At 42.7% G+C, this 16,410-nt stretch overlaps 1 long non-coding RNA gene across 3 annotated transcripts in view; it reads left to right on the forward strand.

Moving 5' to 3' along the window:
- Positions 1 to 16,410, forward strand: part of LOC121061286 — a 137,651-nt gene that overhangs the window by 59,093 nt on the left and 62,148 nt on the right. Inside the window, exon 7 of one of the 3 annotated variants that reach the window (XR_005815026.1) lies at positions 9,145 to 9,194. The exons of the other annotated variants lie outside the window; for them this stretch is intronic. This is a non-coding gene — a long non-coding RNA (uncharacterized LOC121061286). The remainder of the gene's footprint in view (positions 1 to 9,144; positions 9,195 to 16,410) is intronic. 3 annotated transcript variants of the gene reach the window in all.

Below are 16,410 nucleotides of genomic sequence, written 5' to 3' on the forward strand. Positions count from 1 at the left end.
TAATATCTAAGAAGTGTTATTTTTTTCACTGAAGTCCTCTAAAAGGGGCTCCAGGGGCTGCGTGGATGAATGTTGTGAGGCATATCAAGAGACATTACTGGAAGTCTCAACTGGCATATCCAAAATAAAGTTTGGGTGGAGCTGGTTTTAAAAAGCTGTCTCAGAACTACTTTTTTCATAAAGACAAATAGACTTGAATAATCTAGCAATTAGGTGTTTGCTGATTTTTCTCTCAAAATAACCAGTGTTTGGGAATAAATTGTGCTAGACATACTGACATTTTCATACTAAGTAGGAGAACTTTGGGAAAAAAGGATAAACACTGTTATAAACAGGATCTGTGATGAGCTACAAATTCTTACTGGCATGCACTGGGGTGATGCCATTAATCATAAGCAGTGGACTTGTGTGTGTTGTACTGATGGCCAAATGAGTGGCAAAAACATTTTTGCCACATACAATCACATTTTAGGAAAGCTGAGTAAGTTACACCCATCATCCAGAGGGCTCTTTGATAAATTGCACTTCTGAAGCTGCTTGCTGTATGCTAATATACCAGTCTTCTGAATTGCTTTTAAAGGTGTCATCCTAAAACAGAAATGCATAAAACCAAACCAATAATCTGTTTTTCCTCAAAATGTGGACTTCTAAGCCAAAATCATACCCATGTATGGCAAACAATAATGGCTTAGGAGAGGGGACTTTGACACTTATTACAACTACAGATGGAAACAACATGTAGTCAAAAATCCAAGAGGGCACATTTCCAATAGTATTAAAGTACTTGTTCCTAGACACAGTAGATCATGAGATATTGGATCTTAATCTCCTAGCATTCCCATATGCAAGAACACTATTTCAAGACATATTAGGAAGCTTTGAGAATGTTTTAATGATCGTTCTCCTTTCACTGACTTTAGTTCTGGCTGATTTCTTAAAAGCACTCTCAGGCAGTTGTTTAAATAGTTGTCCTTCAGCATGAGTGCATACAGTAAATACTGGCAGGTTTTTTGAGAGAGCCTTAACCTGTCAGTACAGATGCCATGACTAAAAGGTAGTCTCATCCCTACTTTTGCCAGTTAAAATTCCTTCCTTCATGCCAGCCTACCACTGGTGTCTCCACTGCTGTTAAAACACGTCTTCTGCAGCTAACATGACTAAGGTATCACAGCTGCCAAGCATGCCCAGGTTGTAGAGATGCTTTAGGCACTGTACTTGCAGCTGTCTGAGAGGGCAAAACCTCTCCTAAGTATGTAACTTGCAGCTGGCAATGTTGCCCATTTATTTTGCACATCAAGAGTAATCTTATGCACCTGGACTGTGAATACAGCTGCTGTAGAACTGGAACAGAACTGGTAAGGTTTGTGTATTCTGCCTCTCCAAGTCTGATGGCTTGTGTAGCTGTACAGTCCTCTCTGAGACCTGTTCTGCTACAACCTAACTGCTTCGAGTGTCCAGGCTAGCCTGGGTATGTCTCTCCCTTGCACCCAAGCTGAGGTCACCACTCCAGGCTGCAACACAGATGCACTGGTGCTTGAATACTGCAAATGCAGAGCAGCATAACAGTCCTCAGCTCCAACTTTCACAGAACTGCTCACTGCTCAGTACATTTGGAGCCTGTTTTCTCAGCCAGTGTCAATGATTTAAACAGGTCTGGCAGCCTGGCAACCTTCAAACCCCTGAAGTCAAATTTTATTTTCCCCTGACAGAGGTTTTAAGAATAAAGCACAACTCATGGAGGAGTGGAAATCTTTCAGAGGAAGATGCATGCTCCTCTTCAAGACATGCATCCTAGTGACAAATTCATTCCTGTTTCTAGGCCAGGATGCTTCAGAGTTGCAGGCTGTTTTCATAATTTACAGTATGGTTCATAAGTTGCACTGTCTCAGTTTTAGAAGTTATTTGCAAGCTCATTTGGGTGAATAAAATCTTAAACATATTAAGAAATTGTCCTTGGTTTTCAAGTTTAGCTGATGCATGATTATCTACTGATGTCAAAATGGTAGTGTTAGCTTCATTTGCAAAAAAGTCTGAGTACCTGTGTTGGCTGAAGGAGCTCACACAGGCAGTGACCATAGCTGTCTGTGCAGAGCAGTCCTGGTGTAATTTTGGAAGTGCCCATGTAGACCTGAAATGAACTTCATAGTTCTATAAATGTCTATACATCTAGCCACACCCACAAGTTAACTAAGCTATTGGTCAAACCATGGTGGGCTGGGATAGTTCAGACGTTGTCAAGGTTAGTGTAGGTCTCATGCCCAGGGAATGGCAGCTGCCACGTGAGGATGACCTTTTGTTGCATTAGCTCAGTTTCCATCTCCTAAACAAATGGCCGTCTGGGAGGGAGGGCACCGGTCCTTCTGCTTCATGCACAGTGTGCCAGTGACTGTGAGACGCTAAACCTACCTACCACTTTCTGCCCCCCAAGTAGTACCCGTGTCCTAAAAGACTGCTGAATTCGAATCAGTATGGTTTTCAGTAGAATGATCCTAAGAGTGATGAAGGCACAGAATGAAGTTGCTTTGGTGCAGGTGTCCTCAAATATGGGGTAGTGTACCCTTGCAACATTCCCAAGAGCTGGAAGGTTGTGCCTGCTTCTGAAGGACACTGAACAAGAAGTGAATAGAGCCAGCTGCCTTTGTATTTCCCAGAGATCATACAAGCAGTAAATTTTACAATACCCTAAATTAATCAAAAAAAAAAAAAATCACTAAATTTCAGAAACCATGAAATTGCTAGGCATTATTTAACATATGTGATACTTCGGAAGTCTGAAGTACACTGACAGGAGCTGAGCCGTGGTGTAATCTATAGGAACTGATATTTTAATGGCAACTTCCAGCGAAGGGGGCAGATGTGGTGTGAGAAACTGCAGGACTGTTACGTATTAGGTAAGCACAGCTTTGTATACAGCTGATTCTTTCTCTCTTTCTCACGTTCTTTCTCTCTTTCTCTATTTCACTCTTATTCTTCTTCTCTGAAGAGAAAATAGTGACACCCACACAGTTCCTTTACAATAGCACTGGAAATGTTCTGTTCTATTTTGCATTGCTGGCTGCCATGCTCAGTATTTCCTGTAGGTTTTTAATGCTAAGTATATTTTAATGAAATTAACGATTTAACCACATTTGAGTTTGAATCAGCTGACTGGAAAGAATTTAGTTTCCATGTCTGCTTTCCTTAATCCTGTTGCATAAATGGGTATTTGGACTTTTGCAGTTCAGTGGCAGAAACCCTGTACTCAGCCATCGTCAGTCTCCATTTGAATGTGCATACATTCTTGGAGTATATCATGGTCCTGACTAAGACCTGGGCTCTGAGTGCCAAGTGTTGTACAAAGCCAGTCTCTGCTCTACAGGATGTATAATCTAAAGAATCCTGTCAAACTGGATTTACTTCTCATTTTTTGTTGCTTTTGTTTCAGAGTCTATTGTATATTAAAAACAACAACAAATTTTTGTTTGTAGAGGGTTACTGTCTATCATCTCATTCACCTTTGATTTAATTATGGGCATCATCTGCTTTTCTTAAAACCAGAGCTTCTGGAGCTAGGCTTGCAGAAGAATTAAAATGTGCCAGTTTTTAAAGTGAGTTTATGTTGCATGTAATTAGGAAGACTTGGAAAGGGCATTCTCAGGCTCAAAGTTCATTGACACCAATTATGATGTTAGGCCCTAACTTGTGATTTTTCAATGGTTAGTGATGCAGAATAAAACTTATGCAACTGAGAATATACATTGCTATCTTGAAAGTAAGCTAAGCTACAATTCCAAAGAATGAAATACCATCAAAAAGAAAGCCCCGGCAGTCATTTCATGTAATGTGTTACATGTATGTCATCAGTGTCATTAACCGAATCATTAAAGCTGGCAGTCTCTTTGGCATTTGGTGGCTGTGGAAATACTCCTCTTCTCTGTATGTTGTCTTTGTTGCATTTTTTAAGTCTACTTTTTATTTTGGGAGAGCAGAAAAGAGAAAAAACACAGGCAACCTAACGTGTAGGAATGGCTTTTCAAGTGGAAAGGAAATTTCATCGTTCCAGTTTTACACCTGCAAAGTTCAGATTTGTTGGGGCTTGTAGCTAGCAGCATGAATACAAGTCCTTGCATCCGCCCTGTCTATAGTGAGTGCAGCTTTGAAGGGAGGTGGAGTAGTGAGAGTTTTAAACTTGCTTTGCGCCTCTTGATGCCATCTCAGGAAAAGGTATCGCTCTACATGAGACTATGTTCCAGAAAAAAAAGATCATCCCTATTTATAGGAACAAATAATGAAAATGAATATCCACTCTAGTTGGCAATCTCATATCTCCTCTGTTATTCCAAGAGTATTTGACTTCCAGGATTTGTGGAAAATACAACACCAACATGAAAATGTAGTTTCAAACTGTCAAGCTCCAAGGAGTGTTGCAGCTGATAAAGGACATACGATAGCAGTGTTATGCTTGGTTGAGTTCAGACTATGGACTAACATTCTGCCCTTAGAGATGCAACAAAGAGAAGAGCAAGAATTGCTAGTTAATTTCTCAGCATATAAGGTTATTGACCTTGACTTTAACCAAACTTTCAGACATCTTTCTCATTTCTAGGGCCTACATAAACCACATCTAAGATACTGTAATTCTTGTCTCCTCTCCAAAAATTGCCTTTGCTAGGTACAGAGTGTTGTTTCAAAGTGCAGAAGCTGCTCCCCATATCTCCTAATCAGCACAGAGAGCTCTGACTGCTTGGTTCATTTCACCAAGGATAGGAATGGAGTAACACACAATTGTGCCAATGAGTCTGCAGTTCATTTTTCCACATTAAAAAACAAACAAACAAACAAAAAACACAGAATAAGTAATACCAGAGTCCAGGAAAGTCTGAGATTCACAGCTTGTTATTAATGTGCTCTAGCCACACCTTTCTAGAGCTGGACCTAGGCCTTCCCAACTAGAAGCAGATGATATCAACGTTGTGGTAAAGCAAGAGGCCACACACAAAGTAAAGGAGACAGGTGCAGTAGTGGAAGGAAATTCAACCTTGTGCAGCAGTCAGAGTAAAAACCTGTGTGTACCAATGCAAAGCAAAGGAGATGCATTGACGATGAACTTCACTGATGAAGAGAGGTTGTTTTCACCAGTATAGAATCTGTTTTTCTCTTTTCATGTCCACATATTTGCTAAGAAAATACAGACAATTCAAAAACGGAGATGAGACTTGATCTGGAACATTTGCAAATTCAGCTCTTGCAAGGCATTCTCCCCTTTGTATCCTCATGTCATTTCCTCTGCCTTGCGTCTTCTATTTTCTGGGTCTGCAGTGTCAGGTTGAGATACCTGAGGTAACTTCAGTGGTCTGGGAATGCCACGAAAGCAGGCTCAATGACGGCAGCCCAGCGCGCCAGACTGGCTCCCTCGTTCCGCTGAGAAAAAAAAAGCTTGTCCTTTGCCTCCAAATAAGTGTTGATAACATAAAGCCTGAGGGACATGATCCGTCTCTGCAGGGCTCCTAGATCAGACTCTGCTTGGTCTCTCACTTCCTCAACCACGTCCGTTCTCAGTCTCATATGCTCACACCTTCTTTTTTTGTCTCTTTGGGGACATGCATGACAGTAGGGCTAAGAATACTTTTGGCCGAGAGCTTCAAAGCTACCGCCGGAGACAGATGCATCGTTCTCGCTGAAGTTCATGGGAGCCGTGTGTCTAAATTCTCCATGCTGCTTCAAGAGTTTCTTTGTAGTGGCTGATCTACCAATACCACTGGAGTACTGCCATCCAAATAGCATGTGTGGTCAACTATATCAAACTGACGAGCTGCTGGTGTTATCCTGAATGCTCGTTTGACTCCTGCTTTGGGATGCCCTGGTGTGGGCCGGCTTTGTGCTGTCCGCTGCCCTTTCCGTCCCCTGCATCACCTGAGCTGCCCCCTGCCTGCCTGTCTGCCAGCTTCCGCTTGGGGTGAGGATCCTCCCCTGGCCCAGCAAAGCCCTTGTGCAAAACTGCTTCACAAGGGGAGTTCTTCAGGGTCAGGGTAAGCAGGGAACGGGAAAGTTTCCTCGAGGTGATTCCATGTCCTTGAGGTAAAGGGGGAATATCACACCTCCTTGCGCTGCAGGTCCCGGCCACACTGCAGCGTCCCTAAAAGATCTTGTCCTCGTAGATGGAGAATGGGCATGGGCAGACACCTGTCTTTCTTGTGGGAGACTGCAGACTACCTCACTCCTCCCAGAAGTTCAGTGGTCTTACGGTGCCTTTTTTGGTATAGTAAGAGATGGACATGGTACTGGCCATTGCTGGTCTGTACATAATTAAACTATTTTCAGTTTTCTAACTGCTTTACCTGTGTGCTAGTCATTATGTCTAAAACAGCTGGACAATGTACTTGTTCCCATCACTGATCCTTTATGGTTTTCAAAGACTCATTTTATTGAGAATAATAAAAGTGGAATTAGGATGCAAGTGTCTGTAGTCTAGGTTTTATGCATGGATTTAGTCTACACTGCTGTCTTGTATAAAAATCCTTGTACTGTAATAGTAATGAGAGTAATAGTGGTAGGAGAATTTAAAGGGAACAAACTCTAATTTCGCCATTAATAACATAATTGGCATCTGGCCTGGCATTTCTCTTCCTTCAAGTCATCCTGACTTAAGTTTCTCCCAGGTTTATTTTCACACTCATGAAAATATACACTAAGCTTTTTTTCTGAAGAGTAGGGACAGAAATACATTGCTTTAAGTGTGGGTTTTTTTTTCCCCTAGTGCTGTTTGAAACTAAAGGATAAGCCTTTACAATCTGCAGTTCTGGAAACTTGAAAATCAAGCCAACCTTGATTTTGCATTTTCTCTCCCTTTTGGACAACAAGAAATCTCCTTCACCCCCGTCCAACAACAACAATTAAAGAAAAAAAAAGTCCTGAATGAAGAGCATGACTTTATGAGAAAAATATCTTAATTTGAACTTCTTTTCTAATTATTATAACTCTTTCCTACCATTGTGATGATTTTATTAGTGTTTTGTTGTTGTTGTTGTTCTTTGTTTGTTTGTTTGTTTTTCTGTGTTTTTCCTGTTTGCTTATCCTTTAATCTAAAAGCTGCTTAGATTGGGAGATTTTTGTCTAGTAAGGTACAGAAAGTGTTCTGTGAAAAGGCAACTGGAAATTCTGCATGCTTGTGGAAGACTTCTAGGTTTCATTGGAAATGTGCTACTGCCAGCCAGAATTAGTTGCCCTAAGGGAACCACAGCTGTATCAACAAGGTACTTCTCTGTGCCTGAGGCCTCAAATGCTGCAGACATTGTTAAATATATTTGTTTTCTTTTAGGATTTTGTTTTAGCTTTCTGTGTGCAAAAAAACTGCAACAAAAAATATCATGGGTGGATTTAGGTAATACTTCAGCTGTATTCATCATAGGTACAAATGGTTATTTGGTTGCTGAGAAGAAAGTCCGGTTTAATGTCCCAGGGATGGGACAAACTGAAGGTGACTTGGACGTGTTGCAGAGGGGATACTAATGTGTTAATACTATGTAGATTTAAGGCACCAAACTTTTTAGTCTTTAATACTCTATAACCACTCTTCTGTAGAGCTGGTTGCCCCTCTTCTATAGGGATGAGGGGAAGACAGATATTTAGGGAAGTTTTAAGTGTCTTCTGTCACGGAATTACCAAACGGTGAAATAGTAGTGGCTGGAATTAAATTTGTTTGTTCTGTAGCTAATTTACTGGGAAGTTGCTATATATGGTTGTTGTTCTGGGAAGTGCCACTACTGCGCACTGTCAGAGACCAGCCCATTTCGAGACTGGAACACCCTCAGAAATCTGATCTACACTTGAAGTTGGCCCAGCTTGGAGCGGAGGGTTGGACTAGGTGACCTCCAGAGGTCCCTTCCAGCCTGAATTATTCTGTGATTCTGTGGAAGGTTCCCCAATCTGTTCAGGGACGTTGTCCTGTAAAGCCTCTGTCTGGCCACGTGCTAATCTTTGCATTGGCCGCACAGAGAACATCAGCCTCTCCCATGCTAAATGCGGCAGGTGAAGAGAGAAAAGTTACAGTATATGTGCAACTCGTATGGTAAAGCCGTGTCTCATTTGATTAGCAAGCCACATCTTCTACAAAAATTTAGAAGGGTTAGAGATGGTAAAAAAGAGCTTCTCTGCTCTGAGAACAAAGCCATCAGGAAACACGGGGAGCTGGCTTTGCTGTGGAAAGCAGTGTATGGTGGGATTTCATTACCCTGCACCTGACTGAAGGTGCTGGGTCAACAAGTGATATTCATTTGTCATCACTCTAACTCTTTAAGTCGTAGTGGATTGAAAGTATTCTGCTGCTTCATCTGCAGCGAAGGAGAAAGTATACATGATGGTGGTTTGAGTTGGGAATAGAGCATCCAGCATTTATATTTGGCATACAAAATGACAGAAAAATAATGACTTTGGAGCAAAGCCTCTCTTCCCAAATCTGAAAATCTGTAAACTTGCAGCCCAAAGTAAAAGCAATAGCTATAAAACTCTCTTTCCCATTGTATGGTATTTACTGATTTATGGTAAGGTATACAGATCTTAGCTGCCGTTCAATAGATTTAACACAGCTGCATAACCCTGGAAAATGTCATGTCCTGAACCTTCTTTTTTTGCTCATCAGATTACAGGGGAAAAATAAAATGTCCTGTAACCGTAGACAGGAAGGGAGCATCTGCCTAAATTAGGCAGGCTCACAGTCCCAGTAATTTCTTTTCTGCTCAGTTGAATGCTTGGTATGTTGTAGCAGACTCTTATCAACTAAATGGGCCTGGCTTTGAAGAGCATTCCCCAAGAAACTAGTTAAATATGGCACTCAGAGAAAAGCTTTAAAAAAATAATCAGAATTGTGTTTGTTTTCTTTAAACTGTTAATCAACATCATCTGTTGTTCCTAATGGGCGACTAATAAAGACAGTCTTAATTCCTGAGAGAATAATGCATGTGGCATCCAATAAAGTTAGTGCAATAGATGTGCAAGTGCAAAAACAAATCAAAAGCTTTTCAGTCTGTGTGACCACTGCAATGCTGCAGAAGGGACAGGGAAGGCACAGGTGACAGTAAGAAAAGGAGGAATTTCTTTCATGGCTATGAAAGGAAAATTGTCTTAATTTTTATCATGACATTCTAATTATTTGTCTTTGTTTACCAGGACTTTCAAAACTAAGAAGGATGGATCTCTTTGGAATTCCATATTCCACAGTAAGTTTCACATTATGTAATTTTTTTGTTTGTTTGTTACTAAGGTATTACTTCAAATTTTAATTATCAAGTTAAAATTGTAATTTAATTTACTTCAAATTGCCTTTTACTCATATGGTAGAATGGGTCACACTCAAAGCTCTGACAGAAGTGTCTAAGACAAGATAAAGGCAGACATGTGATGAAGAGGGGAAATGTGCTATTCAAGTGATAGAAATGAGACCAGAATGATTTATGTGAGAAAGGAGGTTCGGAGGAGGATTGGAAGGAGATTGGTAATCAGGATATATATCAGAATGATATCATAAAGCATTGGAAGTGGTGTAACAGTGTGAAGCCAACAGTGGGAGTTAAGGAAGGGTATTCTCTTTAGTTTGTTTTAATTTTCCCAGTATTTAGTTTAAAAACAAACAACAACAGCAAAATAAACAAACAAACAAAAAAAAAAACCCAAAGCTTTCACATTAAAAAGAAAAATCAAAAATGAAATAAAAATCAACGACCTTTAAGCAAGTTTGAGGAAACAGCTAAAGGCAGTGATGAGCCGGTGATGACCATGCAGTTGATGCTCAAGGGCCATGTTATGAATCAGAGTTCAACCTTCTGCCAGGAGAATTGAACAAATGATGTCATCTCTTCTTGGCTCCCAGCTGACAGGATTGGGTCCATTATTAGTAGCCTTTACATGACAGTATTTCCTCAGTCCTGGCTTAGAGCCAGTGATCTGTTGCACAGGATCTATTGTGCCAGCGATCAGTGCAGGCTCTTGGAGATCTACTCTTTGGTTCAGTAGTACAATTGTTTCCTTTTAGTGTGCTGAGAATGTCTCCTGGGGCAAGATGATTATTTTTTTCAGAGCCTATTAACAGAGCTGGAGGAAAGACAAAAGTTGCCCTGTGAAGGAGCAAGTGAGATGTTCTCATGTGGGAAAAAGGCTGGAGATTGTCCAGCACAAAGCCATTGAAGGGAGAAACTGAAGACCACAGTTACTTGAGAAACAGAAAAGAGAAGAATATCAAAATCCTAGGTCAGACCTGGATGTTGTGAATTACTGTAGAAACTCAATAAAATGCCCTTGTCTATGGTTTCTTCGCAGTAGACCTGTTTCATTCCCATTCAAAGAGCATTGCCCAGGTATTACCATACAGGTGAGGTAACTGGGTAATGGACTATGGTTGTGCGAAGTGGAGTGTTCAAGAGCTACATGCAGGTACAGGCAGTTTTCTGATACCATAGTTAATAAATCATGTTCAATGTGATTCTTTCTAGCACTCCCATATGCAGGTGTATATGTTACAAGCTGGCAGTCAACACATGCTGAAAGTATACAGTACCTAATGTATATGCTTCTATGATTTATCTGTGTGCTTTTCTGTATCATACAACACTTTGAGACATTTTTATAAATTATGACACTCAAAGCAATACGTAATAGTACTTCAGTATTTGCTCTCCTGTAGCATCACCTTGGGAATCCAGGAGATACAATACTTCCTTTGGAGGAAAAATATCCATCTATAGCTGCATCTGTAGCAGAATTTGTAGCACTTGAAGGGATTTTTCTTTTTTTTTAAAAAAAAAAGAAGACAAATCTATCTGTTCAGACTTACACTTAAATATTTGGTTTTCACTATATTTAGGACCGACTGGCTGTCAGCCAAGACAGCCTATCACAAATCTAAAACACTAGTTGGAAAGACCATGTGACTGGCAGTTGAAAAAAAAAATACATGTTTTGGCAAAATGCTTCTTTTGTCAGTACATCACTTGGTGTTGTGCTATTAAAGTGTATGGGAAATCCGTTTAGTGCAGTTTCTTCAGAAAATTCTATCAGTCTTTTTTAGTCACGTTAAGGGATTGTTCTGTTAATGCAATATTGGCATTTCCATCAAGGCAAAATGCATTTTGTTACTGTGAAATGTTACAGTGCTCAGCAGTGTTTTACAAGCAGAGCCTCATACAAGAGTAAAGGTAAGATGATGGGGTGCCTCCCCAAGCCATGACAGACCTACATTCAAATAGTTACTCCCACAGCGAGTTTCACTGCAACTCTCTTTAACTTGATTTGCTGCTTTTTCTCAGTGACATGGAGTAGACGTAATTCCCAGGTGCATTGCCAGGCCAATAGTATTAGAGACAGCAAGGTCTAGGCACTGGGAAATAAGGAAGTAAATATCAGTAATATCCAAATCCCCCACCCCTCCCCTGATGTTTAGTCAAATAGGCAGATTAAATGAGTAGTTTAACTTTCCTGATGTACTGGTGTGGGTCTGCTGTTTGTTACAAGAGGTGCTGCCTCTCTGAGCAAGAATTGCTGTCCCCTAGACATTCCCAACCTTCAGAATCACAGCCAAGGCCTCTTACCTAGGAGCCTGTTTCCCAGCTTCCCCATGTGTTTTACTGTATTGTTCAGGGTACTTCGCCTCTCTCTGTGCTATGTTCATGTTAGTGTGTGTGTACCTTCTTCATTGGAGTGGAGAGCTAAGTTAATCAATGCCTCTGAAGAACTTGGAGGTGGAAAAAGTTATGGAAAGACAAAGTCTTAGGATGACTTCAGATCCACGCCACTTGCATAGCAAAGTTAGACACGAACAATATGCCTTGAGCTGCATGACAGATGCTGGTTCTTCTCTGGCATATATGTATCTGCTCTTTTTCTCATGTACATATGATACAGAAACTAGAGATTAAGGGGAACGTTTTTAGAAGAGTAACTGCAGGAAACTACATATGTTAGTCTGGGACCAGTAATCCCACTTAATCATTTGGCTGCCTCCAGCACCTTTTGCACTAAGATGTTTTACAAAAGTCTTTTCCAGGTGTTATGGGCCAGTCTCTGGTTTTAAATGCTTGGCAAAGGCAAGGGAGTTCTTGCGTTGGCTGTTGGAGATGCTTTGTTTTATGAAGTTGAGGCACAGAGGAAGATTTCCCATGGAAGACTTGGGCCAAGAAAAAGCACTCTCCTGCTGCAGTGTCTAGCCCAGATGATACTTTTCTTCATCAGCTGTACAGTGCTCGAGCACTGAGCACTATCTGCAGGCACACGGGGCTGTCAGGAAGCACTCCCTGACCTTCCTAAAACTGAGACGAACCTACACAGGAATGATCTCAACTTGATACACCACCACCTTTCTTCCAGGGCCCCACCCTGTGCCTGCAGCCATCTCTGGGTGGAAGGCAGCAGCTGGTTAAGAGTGCAGAGGAACAGTACATGATTGTTTAGGACAGGAAGTTGCAATATCCACTTGCAAGAATGTAATTGCTTTAGGGCTGGAACAGGGCCAGGACGGTTGATTCCAGCTGGTAGGAACAGCTGCAGCTGCGAGGGCCGCCAAAACCGGGCCTGCTGCACGGAGGGGAAGGAGTGAGATGGGGCCTGCCAGCAACCTTCTGAACCCAGAAGTGTGCAGGGGAGGACCCTGCCCAGATGCCTCGTTCTCCCTGCTCCCCAGCCCGGCCCTCGAGGAAACATGAAGAGGAGCTGGCCAGAGACTGCAGCCAGCCCAGGACCTCTGGCATTCAGAGGACTCTCTGGAGTTTTGCCTGGACTCCAGCTACCCTGTGCTGATCAGCTGTTTGCATTTACCTTCTGATTCCTTTTTGTTCAGCTTCTTCAGCTCACTTCTGCTTTTATCCTTTTTCCTACCTCTTTTTATGGCAGCTTTCTCCCTTTCATCAGCTAAACCTTCTGACCGATCTTGCTCTCCCATGCCAAGGAATTACTGTTTCGCATATGTTGTGATATTGTGGTGTTTTACCCTACCAGGCAGCTGAGCTCCACCACAACCGCTCTCTCACTCCCCCTCCTCAAAGGGAAAGGGGGAGAAAATATGATGGAAAGGGCTCAAGGGTTGAGATAAGGACAGGGAGATTGCTCAACAATTATCATCAGGGACAAAACAGGCTCAGTGTAGGGAGATTAACATCATTTGTTGCCTATTGCTATCAGGCTAGAGCAGTGAGAACTAAAACTAAAATCATCTCCCCCCACCCACCCTCTTCCACCTCCTCCCCCTGAGCAGTGCAGGGGAATGGGGGCTCCAGTCAGTCCCTGAGGCTTCGTTTCTGCCACTCCTTCACAGTCACTCCCTGCCCCTGCTCCACGTGGGGTCCCTCCCACGGGATGCCGTCCTTCCCGAGCTGAGGCTGCGGGGGCTGCCCACAGGCAGCAGCTCTTCAAGAACTGCTCCCACACGGCTCCGTACCACGGGGTCCATCCCCCAGGAGCAAACTGCTCCAGCACGGGTCCCCCATGGGCGGCAGCTCTCCCCAGACCCCCTGCTCCTGCGTGGGCTCCTCTCCACGGGCTGCAGCTCCGGCCCAGGGCCTGCTCCTGCGGGGGCTCTCCATGGGCCGCAGCCTCCTCCAGGCCACGTCCACCTGCTCCACCGGGGGCTCCTCCACGGGCTGCAGCGTGGAGATCTGCTCCATGTGGGACCCATGGGATGCAGGGGGACAGCTTGCTCCACCAGGTGCCGCTCCACAGGCCCCAGGGGAACTGCTGCTGCGTGCCTGGAGCACCTCCTGCTCTCCTGCTGCAGTGACCTGGGGGGCTGCAGGGCTGGTTCTCACTCCTATCTCCCAGCTGCTGTTGTGCAGCATTTATTTATTTATTTATTTATTTTCCCTTTCTCCAATCTGCTCTCACAGAGGCCCAACCAGCATTGATCACTGGCTTGTCTCTGGCCAGCAGTGGATCCCTTTTGGAGCCGACTGGAGCTGGCTCTGATCTGACATAGAGCACCTGGGCTCTGCTCACAGAGGCCACCGCTGCCGCCCCCTGCTATCAATCCCATGCCATGTAAACCCAATACAGCTATCCAAAGGCACATGTTTACCACCCTTAGGTCTCTATTTGAACTATAAACTCCTTTTGTGGGACCAGTCTGCTCTTCTTTTGGTGCAACACCTAGCACAAAACCTCACTTTCCATCTCTCTCTTGGTTCTTAAGGCAAAATGGAGGTGATAAGTAACAAAAAACTCAGTCTGCTTTGGGATAGTGTCTTGGGAATCCAACTGGGGATGGAGCCTGCTAGCTTAAACATATGCCAAAACCTAACTCTGTGGTCAAAGGTTTTGCTGCTTTTGATACTAAAAGTTCCCTACGATAATTCCCTAGGATAATGACTGACCACACAAATCCAACATACAGATTAAATACAACTGTGTAAACAGCTACCTTTTTGTTCTTGAAGTCCCTATTTGAAAACCGTAACTGAAAAACTGCAGGACTGAAATGGGTATCAAGCCACTCTGACACAACAGTGGCTTGATTCTGTGGCTGGGCTATAAAACCACAGGTTTTACCCACTCAAGACTTTACCAGGTTTTCTACAGCTGTACTTAGATTTTCCAGGGTTGCTTTTGCTAGTAAAGGGTATGTGTCAATTCTGAAAGTGCTAGAAAACTTGTCAGGTCTTGGCAAACATGGAAAATAAAATAAAAAAATCCCCTTAGAAATATCTCCTGTATTGCCTGGAGGCTGCTGGTATTCAAGACTGCTTCTCAACACTTTGCTGCATGCCAGAGAAGGCTAGGGCCACAGGATTGCTTCTCTTTCCTAATAGTGCCAAGTCTTGAATTGGCCAATATAGCTTTTGTAAGGGCAGGTCCTTTACCCTTTGGCTGTCTTGGTGTATCATGGTGGGGGAGCTGGGTACTTGATATGATTTCCTAGTACTTGGATTTTTAAATTTGCTGTAGTCTAGATGAAAAACACTTTGATCTTAGCCAGATACCTTAGACTGGTTTAAATTAAAGGAAAGTTTTGGGAAGAGTGCCAGGAGAAGTACTTACAGCATCCAATATAGGCAACACAGTTACAAATGTTTATAAAAGAGGTAGGTGAAGAAATGAAAGAAAGAGCATGCTTAATCTACTCACAGAAAGCTCATATCTATCAGGATCTTTTGGGTTTCAGCTGACTTGTTAACGCCCCAAAATCCTCATCAGGGTTTTTGCTGCCTTTCATATCTGTAGCTCAGGGAGTGCTCTTCGGGGCCAGCCCAGTCCTGGGTGAACAGATCAGCTCTGTAGCAGCTCTCTCTGGAAGACCTCCTTTTATTATCACGCTTCCCTTCACCCTCAGGTGTAGACAGCTTTATCGTATGTCCTCCAAGGGTTTTACACTGCTCAGACTGGTGCTGCGGTTTTAGTTCTTCATCTGGCAACAGAGCTGGCAGTGTGTATGTTTCTGTGGCTCACAGTTTCCGCCCACTGTGCCTCTGCGTTTCCTGCCAACCTGTACAATAATAAATGTACTTGCATTAGACCCATAAACAAGATCTGTGATGATGGTGTCTAGCTTGTGACTGAGACCCAGTACAGGAATAATCAGCAACATGGAAGAAACAAAGGTTGTAAGGTGCTCAGCCATGCCAAATATAATCCTCAAAAGACAATCTAACATTCACTTCTACTCAGATAAAAGTTCAATCTTTATTCTGTCAGAGACAGTCCATGGCTAGGTTCTTCAACAATGATACAGTCCACTTGAAGATAATTCATTTTCTATTATTTAAGAGAACCTCAAAATACAAGGCCGAGTAAGATACAGAGATAATGTTATTAAAAAAAAAAAAAGTTTTGTTGTACCTACAGGGTTGTTGTACCTAAAGGGTCTGAGAGCTGATGTAATTAGGAAGCTTTTCTTTTGTATTTGGATAACAGCAGGTGATTCTGTGACATTCTTGCACACAGAGGGACAGAGCACTTCATGCTCTCGGAGAACACTCATGCAGGCATTCTGGCAATACTTGCTGCAGTCTCCTTGGGTAAGGCATTGGATCATCCTCTCTGACATCGTCAGCTGCAGTGACTGTTATGAAAATCATCAAAAAGTGTATTTATGACATTTCTTGATCCACTGTCCTGAGCCACAGTCGAATAGTTTTCCTGTTCATCAAATATGCCCCCAAAATGCCAATAAATGTAAGAAGTGAAGACAAAGAAACAGCTTGGTTGGCTCATTGCTCTCATGTATTCTGGGAAGTACTGTATTTTTTGAGTATGTAGTTGGTGAAAATGTCCACTGATGCCTCCTTGCCCAGATTTCATTCCTGTGTTCTTTGCTATACGTCCTGATGCCTCACTCTGAGGCTGAGACTGCTCTTACATGGTGGAAAGATAAAAATCCTTTTCTAAACTGCAAGGCTGTAACCTACTTGACCTCTACAGTGAGCTTCAACCATAAAATATCTCTCAGTAGGAGTTTGT

This window comes from Cygnus olor, chromosome Z (assembly GCF_009769625.2).
Source record: "Cygnus olor isolate bCygOlo1 chromosome Z, bCygOlo1.pri.v2, whole genome shotgun sequence".
In the NCBI taxonomy this organism is placed as follows: domain Eukaryota; kingdom Metazoa; phylum Chordata; class Aves; order Anseriformes; family Anatidae; genus Cygnus; species Cygnus olor.